The sequence below is a fragment of the Oncorhynchus clarkii genome, chromosome 15 (genome assembly GCF_045791955.1).
Source record: "Oncorhynchus clarkii lewisi isolate Uvic-CL-2024 chromosome 15, UVic_Ocla_1.0, whole genome shotgun sequence".
Classification (NCBI taxonomy): Eukaryota; Metazoa; Chordata; class Actinopteri; order Salmoniformes; family Salmonidae; genus Oncorhynchus; species Oncorhynchus clarkii.
Genome location: NC_092161.1, coordinates 34,582,290 through 34,591,998, shown reverse-complemented (window position 1 = coordinate 34,591,998; position 9,709 = coordinate 34,582,290). Strand labels below are relative to the sequence as shown.

General features: G+C 44.2%; 1 pseudogene; it reads right to left on the bottom strand.

The window, feature by feature from the left end:
- LOC139366842 (ribonuclease 3-like) overlaps nucleotides 1–9,709 on the bottom strand; it is a 160,735-nt pseudogene that overhangs the window by 31,320 nt on the left and 119,706 nt on the right.

The window sequence follows — 9,709 nt, the reverse complement described above, 5'->3', positions numbered from 1 at the left end:
GTGTAGATTGCGATCCATGTTTATTGTGACTATAGCAACACGAATCTAAATACAAACAGTGCAAAATAATAAACGTAATGAAAACCGAAACAGCCTAAACTGGTGCAAACTAACACTAAGGACAATCACCCACAAACACACAGTGAAACCCAGGCTACCTAAATATGGTTCCCAATCAGAGACAATGACTAACACCTGCCTCTGATTGAGAACCATATCAGGCCAGACATAGAAATAGACAAACAAGACATCCAACATAGAATGCCCACCCAGTTCACGTCCTGACCAACACTAAAACAAGGAAAACACACACGAACGATGGTCAGAACGTGACAAATGGAGGCCATTTTACAATCTTGAGTGTATGGCATGACATTAACAAAGTAACCACGGGAAGCGCGTTGGCTATTCAAATGCATTTCTTGACATTACTGTTGATGAGCAACTGTTCCCAGCTAAAGCTCATGGCCAATACATGGCCAACAAACCGGACAAATTCGGAATTACGTTTTGGATAGCCACGGATGTCGAAACAGAGTTTTAGCTCAACGGCTTTAGATTGCCAGAGGAAAGATGAAACCAATCCAGAGGATGAGAGACTATCTGAGACTGCAGAAATGTGACCCTGGACAAATTTTACACATCAATTTCCCTGGCAGACAAGTTCACTGCAAAAAAAGTCTAGCCTGCTCAGAACCGTTAACAAAGACGGGAGCTGCCACCCTCTGCGTAAAACAACATGCCAGGGGAGCTGTACTCCGCATCAGTGATAGAGAGGTGTAAAGTAACACTCACAGTGTACAGATTTAAAAATAAATAAGTGTTTGCATCCTCAACACCATGCCCATTTCTGTTGCCATCGGCAGTGACCAGATGAAAAAAATGGACGGTGACAAAGGTATGTATCTCTACCATATAAGGATCGCCTTTCCATCTGCCAAACACCAAATACTGTATGATCTCCTTTTATTATATTACATTAATATTACTCTTATTACTATTAGTATTATTATTCTATATGACTCTAAACTTTTCTATTCTATTTTTTTTAACAGTAGGTTGGTGTGGATTCACTCGTGCAGATGGCAACACTGAACTGTAATTACGTTTTATAAGTCCATTACTAATTAAATCTACAGATAAAATGGTTCAAATGCATTACACTGTAATGCTCTTAAAGTAAGCAAAAATAGTCTAGAAGCTTTTAATAGGCAAAAGAAAAATAAGCTAACATATCCTTTACTCGATCCAAACAACTATATCTTTTTAAATATATATTTCCACAAATATTTGTTTATGCGATTCACCCTTTACAATTGTTCATGCACTAGTGCTTTTGTTTAGGAATATGGAAAATCTTTTGGCCCTGTGCACCTTGCGGGTTGAAATGCATATGATGAGTATGCTAAAGGTTACGCCCAGCAATGTTCTCTAGTGGGTACTTACAGGCAGGGAGGCCCAGTGCTTCTAGTGTTAAATATGACCAAAATAGGACCACACAGCCATGATAAGAGAATTAAGTAGTCAAGCATCACTTGCGCTCCGCTTGTCAATGCTAGAGCTATTAGTGTTTAGCCATTAGCTCCTCTCGCCTCCCCTCTCTATCCGCGGTGCAGAGAGAAGAGTGCTCATTGATTTGAGAGTGAGTGGCCTCTCTTGCAGGCGAGGGGAGGCTGGGCTGTCGTTGGGATCGGAGAGGTATGGAGATCTCACCTTCAGGCATGCAAGCTTACACACTCACGCAAGAACGCGCAGACACTGAAAACACACACACATTCTCCTTCAGTTGAGGGAAGAAGTAGACGTTCACGAAGGTGTGAACTTACTTCAGGTCCTTATCGATGTAGAGCATTTCGATGAAAGCTGAGGGGGAACACAACAATGAACCAGGGATGAAAAAAAGAGAGAGTAAGCGAGGTCTAGGCGACTTAGTTGCTGTTTAAGAGGTAACGTCAGACACATTCAAATGCTGCTTTGTGGTTAAGAACAACATTAACACAAGAGAGGAAGAAATGGGGAAGTTATGGAATGGCTATACTCAAAGTGTGTTTATATTGACTGAATCGATCCAGGTACTGTAAATAGCATACCACCTTGCATCCCACTGTTGGCTTGCCTCTGAAGCTAAGCACGGTTGGTCCTGGTTGGGAGTCCAGATGCTGCTGAAAGTGGTGTTGGAGGGACAGTGGGAGACACTGTAAGGGTTGCGGAACTGGTGGCAGTGAAGTCAGATGCAGGAGAGCAGAGATAGATAATAGCCGGAGCAGTTTAATTACAAAACCCACGGCACTACAAAAAAACCCTACATGGGTACAAAACCCGATGCGCACCAGTAACATAGCGTACAAGCACTTTACAAACAAACAATTCCACACAAGGACATGGGGGGAACAGAGAGGGTTAAATACACAACAATGAATGATGGAAATGGAAACCAGGTGTGTAAGAAAACAAGACAAAACAAATGGAAATGAAAAGTGGATCGATGATGGCTAGAAGACCGTTGACGCCGACCGCCGAACACCGCCCGAACAAGGAGAGGAAACAACCTCGGTGGAAGTCGTGACAGACACTGATTCCTGTGGTCTAAAAAAAATACTCTAATGCCCCTGGGCAGTGATTGGTGACACTGTGTAGGGTTCTGTCTTTCAGGTGGGATGTTAAATGGGTTTCCTGACTCTCTGTGACCACTTAAGATCCCATAGCACTTTTTGTAAGAGTAGGGGTGTTAACCCTGGGGTCCTGGCTAAATTCCCAATCTGACTATCATGGCCACCTAATCATCTTCAGCTTGCTATTGGCTCATTCATCCCCCTCCTCTCCCCTGTAACTATTCCCATGGTCATTGCTGTAAGTTAAAATGTGTTCTCAGTCAACTTACCTGGTAAAATAAGGGGAAATATAATAGACAATGATGGCTGGTTCCTGTTGTTGATAAACACCCACATCCACAAATTGTCTCTGAGTTTAAGTGCTGATCTAGGATCAGTTTAGACTTTTGTATAAGATTACATGGACAGATCAGCACTCCTACTCTGAAATAGTTTGTGGATACGGGTCCTGGAGCTAATAATAAAGTTTACCATCAAAGCAGCATCAAATGGAACTTGGAAATACTATAAAATATACAAAGAAATATGAGCTTCCACCATAGTTGCTGGAAATGGAAAGGATGATTTGAAAATAAAATATTTCAGCCAGAGTAGTAAAGTTAGTGGTAATGTAGTGTGGAAAGGTTAATATAACGTAATGCAGCACGCCCTGCTTCAGGTTGTCTTACTATAATAATATAATACATACTGAAAAAATATATAAACGCAACATGTTAAAGTGCTGGTCCCATGTTTAATGAGCTGAAATAAAAGATCCCAGAAGGGTTCCAAACACGCAAAAAGCTTATTTCTCTCAAATGGTGTGCAAAAATGTGTTGACATCCCTGTTAGTGAGCATTTCTCGTTTGCCAAGATCTACCTGATCTACCTGACAGGTGTGGGATATCAAGAAGATGATTAAACAACAGGATCGTTACACAGGTGCACCTTCTGCTGGGGACAATAAAAGGCCATTCTAAGATGTGCTGTTTTGTCACACAACCAAATGCCACATTTTGAGGGAGCGTGCAAATGGCATGCTTACTGCAGGAATGTCCACCAGAACTGTTGGGAGCATGATAATGGACAGCCCCATGTCGCAAGGATCTGTACACAATTCCTGGAAGCTGAAAATGTCCCAGTTCACCAGACATGTCACCCATTGAGCATGTTTGAGAAGCTCTGGATCGACATGTGCGACTTAGCGTGTCAACTCAGCGTGTTCCAGTTCCCGTCAATATATATTTTTTAAAGGTATCTATGACCAACAGATGCATATCTGTATTCCCAGTTGTGGAATCCATAGATTAGGGCCTAATGAATGTATTTCAATTGGCTGATTTCATTACATGAACTGTAACTCCGTAACATATGTGAAATTGTTAAATGTTGCATTTATATTTTTGTTCAGTGTAATATCATATGCCATTTAGCAGTACATAGTCAAAAGTAGAGCCCTATGTACTCTGGTCAAAAGTAATGCACTATATAGGAAATATGGTGCCATTTGAGATGCAGAGAGACAGTGTCGAGGCTCTACTGTAGGTACACTGTGTGTACGTAGCTAGTTAGATGACATGACTGTTTATATGCTCAAGAGAACCACTCATTTCAGCCCAAACCCCTCAACCCTGCTGTCATCATCTCTGCTTTGCTCTGCCCTGGCCTTAGAAGAATATAAGAGGATGTGAATGATCTAGTGCGTGCGTGTGTGCGTGTGTGCGTGCGTGCGTGCGTGCGTGCGTGCGTGCGTGCGTGTGTGTGTGTGTGTGTGTGTGTGTGTGTGTGTGTGTGCGTGCGCGCGTGTGCAGGAGTGTGAGGACATGTGTTTGTATATGTGTGTGCGCACAGTGCATGTCATCCTCTTGTGGCTTGGCCTTTGAAGAGCATCCAGTAGTGTACATCTCATCATGCGGCCGCTCCTCCATCCCTCCACCCTCTCAACCCCCTCCACAACCTAACCCTCCCAACCCCTTAATGCTCAAGCCTTTTTTCAGGATGCATCCCAAAAAGCGACCGATTCCCTACATAGACCTATGGACCCTGGTCAAAAGTAGTGCATTATGTTGGGAATAGGGTGCCATTTGGGATGCAACTTAGCCTTTTTGATGTCTAAAGACCGGAAGGCTGGGAGGCCAAATGAGGGAGGGAAGGCTATAGCCTTCCTTTTCACTAGCCATGACAGGGAGCCCTCACACTTATCTTCAACCCTCCGGTCACCAAGCAAGGGCTCGGGAGCCAAAGGACAAGCCGGCGTACCTGTACTCCCACAGGATAACTAAATGTCTTTACTTGCCTTTCATAAAGGAAAGTGAATAGTAAAATGCCAATATTTCAGGGTTTGAAGACGTCAAGGAGGGAGAGGACATGTAGCCTATGTACAGAAACACGCAAACTCCAATTTAAAAACCTCAAGGAGAGAGCAATGTACTATAGGATCTCTATGACAAAAAACTAAAAAACTATTTTGGTTAATTTTTTAAAACCTCACATCAGAGAGAATGGAGAGGCCTTAGACATATATAAATACAGTACACCCAAAATGGCAATAGTTTCGTTATTAAGAGAGAAGTTAGAAAAATGCCTTGTACATATGATACAAATAAATAGACAATGGTTGAGGTTTTAAAAAGGGTTTAAACGCTATACTACATACACTCCAGCAGGTCAGCTAGGGTCTTGGTGCGGAGGGCCACGAGACGTTTGGCTTTGTCGTTAGTGATGGCAAACTCCTGCATGCCCAGCTCTTCTTCCACTTTGACCTGGGTACGGTTGTTTACCAATGAGCTACGCAACAACTGTGGAACACACACACACATGCACGCCCACACAAATCCAATTTTGATCACACACAGAATATCCAAGTCTCACAGATCCACTTTGCACATATGCCAAAGTGCGTGCACAGTACACACGCACATACAAAAAAAAAGAAAAAAGAAGGAAAATAAACACCATATGGACTAATACATCACAGACCCTGTAGCGTGTAGGATCACGCCAAGCTATTCAATGTTTCACTTTTCACATCATTGGACTGTTAAATATTACATTGAGATTCAAAGCTCAGCAGATGAAGACATGTCAAAACAAGACGAGTGCATTGCCCGCTCTGAAAGAGTTGGCATCAACATTATAAATATCAACGCAGTAGTGGGGAAAGTAGAGATAGAATAGATCAAATGCTGTGGGACGTCTCAGCTAACTGGATCTTAACGCTACACACACACACGCACGCACACGCATACACACACACACACACACACACACACACACACACACACACACAGGCAATGTGTTGAATGAGCACAATTTGAAATCCATTTGAGTCCGAGTCTGTTTCTACTCTTGGGCAGGCCGGGACCATCTCAGTCTCTTAGCTATGCTTCACTGCAGAGCTTTTATCCCATTGATGTCACATCTACTCTCCACTAATACATATCTAACTGCAGATCTGTTTTTACTTAGCAGCTTTTAGTTAGGACTTTTCTATGACAAATCAGTTACAGCAGCACTGCACTGCATGCTCCGCCCCACTGCAGAGTACATAAGGAAAAGGAAGCAAAAAGAAAGGGTGGAATGAAGTTTTTTTTTTCCACCATTCAATATTGATTGACAGGATGGGAAATGCATGACTGGAATGTTCCGGCAAGTATTGTATAAGATGAACACAGAGACACCCTTAAACCCACACACACACTGTTACAGCACCATCCAAGGACGGAGACAATCTGTTTTCATCTGCACTCCACAGCCATCACAAAAGAGTACCAACAAAGGCCTGCTATTAAAGACACTTTCCCGTGCAACAATAGGCTACCCATCTCGCTCTCTCTTTAGCCCAGTAACTCTTCCTTTCACCACACAAAGACAGGGAAAGAAAGGGGGAGGGGTACAAAGGGAGCAGGAAGAGCTAAAGAAGAGAGAGATACAGCATGGAAGTGCAGCAGGGGAAAAAACGGATGCGGTGAATAACCAGAGAAAAACGGAGAGATGGGTACAGAGGGAGGAACAAACAAAGACGGGGAGAGCCGGAGAGGAGAGAGAGGGCACCGTGAGAGAGGAGCGCAAGGTGAGGAGGGAGAAGCGGCAGAAAGAGAGAAGGAACGCAAGACAGACAAAGATGTAAATAGCGAGGGAACTAGATGAGGAGAAGGAAGAAGAGAATAGACGGAGAGAGAAGTTAGGGGATTTCTCCTTACTGTTAAGTGTCCTTCGTGGTGGTCAGGGAAATGGATGAAGAGGTACTCTGTAGCCATCAGCTGCATGATGGAGTCTCCCAGGAACTCCCTTCTCTGGTTGTGACCCCAGAGAGAGGGAGCGAAACAGGGAAACGGGTAGAAAGGGGTGTGGGGGGGGGTGAGGAAGAGGAAAGAGGGCTTATTTAGGTGCACAGCCTCAGGCCTTCAATTCACATGTGTCTTCAACTCTCAGTCAAACCCATGGGGGCTTTAGCCTTAGTGCCATGCTGATTGTGATGCACTAAAGCACTAATGTGAACGTGCACACTACTTATGGGCAGCCCTGGGGAGAGACGAGAGCAGGCCCTAACAGTCAGTGACAAGTGAAAGGTTATTACCCACATGGAGAGAAGTTTATACCGCTAAGGTTAAATAGAATGGTAAGCTTGGATCAGATCAATGATACCGCTGCGTTCAGTCAATTGTGTTGAATTAACTAGGACAAGCAGACATGCACAGTACCCCCCCCCCCCCCCCACACACACACACACACCTTCCAACATTAAACCCCTGCTGATATCTATGGATGTGTTTGATCATATTCAGAGCCTTCTACTCCCTATGCAGTAGTACCATATTAGACAGGGGGGTACTGCAGTGTAGTAGGAGATGGAGGAGAGGCGCTGCACAGCATTGCTCCTTAATTAAACAGAATTATAGATTAATGTTGCAGATGTAGGTTGGTGCTATGCCAAGGAGCCAGGGCGGGCAGCACAGACCACAGTGAGCAGAGCAGAGTTGGAGATATGTAGACATGGACTGTATCACAAATTGCACCCTATTCCCTTTTCAATGCTCTACTTTCGACCAGGGACCATAGGGCTCTGGTCAAAAGTAGTGTACTGTATAGGGAACAGGGCGCCATTTGGGACGCATACAGAAATATAAGGTTCAGCAGGTTAGAGCAGGATTGACTGAGTACAGTTATAGTTGAGTGGAGAGGGGATAGAGCGAGGACATAGGAGCAAGGGAAGGGGGGAAAGAGAGGAGGAGTGAAAGAGAGGAGGGATGAGGAGGGGAAATGATCACATCAAAGGTCAGAGTTTATTGTCCCATTTCTGCGGCATCGACTGGCAGGCACATTTTATGTTATGCAGCATATCGGAACTTGGAAACTCTCCTGGAATGTGCTTCATAAGAAGGGTGAGGGAGAGAGAGAGAGAGAGTGCTGCAGCACGCACATACTAAACCTCAATATGTGTGTGTTAAGATGACAGTGAGCATGTGAGTTCTAGAGGGATAGAAAAAAGGCGAGGGAAAGCGAAAATAAGAGAAAAACATAGTAAAAAAGGCGAGAGAGATAGAGGTTCGGGGCAGAAGGAAAGCGTTTTAGTGTGAAAGCCACATAGAGCCATCTCTCCAACACAGGAGGCACAATGCAGCAGTAGCGAGATGGTAAAGGATGGGGGAAATTGAAGTAAAGTGTGAATCCCATGTTTTATTCTGCCCTGACTTTGATCTAAAACACCTTTAACAGCTTCAGGAGGCTCGCGTTCCAACGACAACTACTCCATTTTGTAACGCCTGTGTGTGTGTTCGTGAATGTGACTTAGGAGTTCTAGAAATAGCGTTTCCCAGCTCAGTAGGGGTCCGGGAGGTTGTTTAGGCCTGATCCAACAGGGGAGGCTATATATACCTGAGCGGAGAGGGGCAGGATGAGAGGAGCGGTGCGGTCTCTCGTGGTTTGGGATCATTGATCGTGGCAGCCATTGAGTGTCCTGATCATTAGGGGCCTATGATAAAAGGTAATGCGTCCCAAATGGCACCCTAATCCCTTTATAGTGCACTACTTTCTGGTCAAATGTAGTCCGCTGTATAGGGAATAGGGTGCCATTTGAGAGGCAACAGAAGGGATTTAGAGGGTAGAGTCGTGGGAGCAGAGTCTCTCCGTCTGTGTTCCTCTGAGGTTGTCTAATGTCACTAGGATCTCTAAAAGGGGTCAACTCACAGCTCCACTTCCTCTAGGTCAGACTCTATCTAAATCCACTACTATGAGGCTACTGAGTGTGTGTTCTATCTATCTACTTCCACAATGAGGTTAGTTTGTGTACGTGTGTGTGTGTGTGTCGGGGGGGGGGGGGGGGGGGTCTCGTCTCCTCTACGTCCTGTACTATTCTTTTGTATGACCTTCATTTCGGTTTCCAGTGTGATGAGATAGGGTTCTGAAGGTTGCCCTACATTGGAGGTGGGCGGACTCACACTGCTACCGACCTCTTGTTCTCAGGTTCAATTTCAAACTCGGTTTCATCAGCATCCCATTTTAAGAGCAAAGGATTCCTTACTTTTTTAGATGACCTTCATTACAAACAGTTGATTTGTTTTTACACGTCCACTAATACTTTCTGAGTAAAAATATCAGCATTAGGCTTGACTACTGGGTATAATCACAAGCTAATGGTAAAGAATTGGCCCCCAAAAAAAAGAGTTATAAAGGTTTGTATAGTAATCTTCACATTCACGGCCACCTAATTATTCCGCTGATTCCCAATTGGCATATATCACTCCTCACCTCTTCACCATGCTAGCAGATGTGTGGTGAGCGTTCTGGCACACAATGGTTGCTGTGCATCAAAAGCGGTTGGTGGCACCTCAATGGGGACGACGGGCTTGTGGTAATTGAATGGTATCAAACACATGCCATTCCATGTGCCCCGTTCCGGCCATTATTATGAACTGTCCTCCCCTCAGCAGCCTCCTGTGCCGTGCATCACCTCAACAGGTGAGTTTCCCCCTTATTACGTAAAGCGCTTTGAGCACCTACTTTAGGTGGAAAGACGCTGCATAAATCCAATTGAACATTATTATTATTATTATATAATGGCTAGTATATAGTGTAAAAACTGAGTCTAATAATAAGTTGGCCATTAATAATAGGGT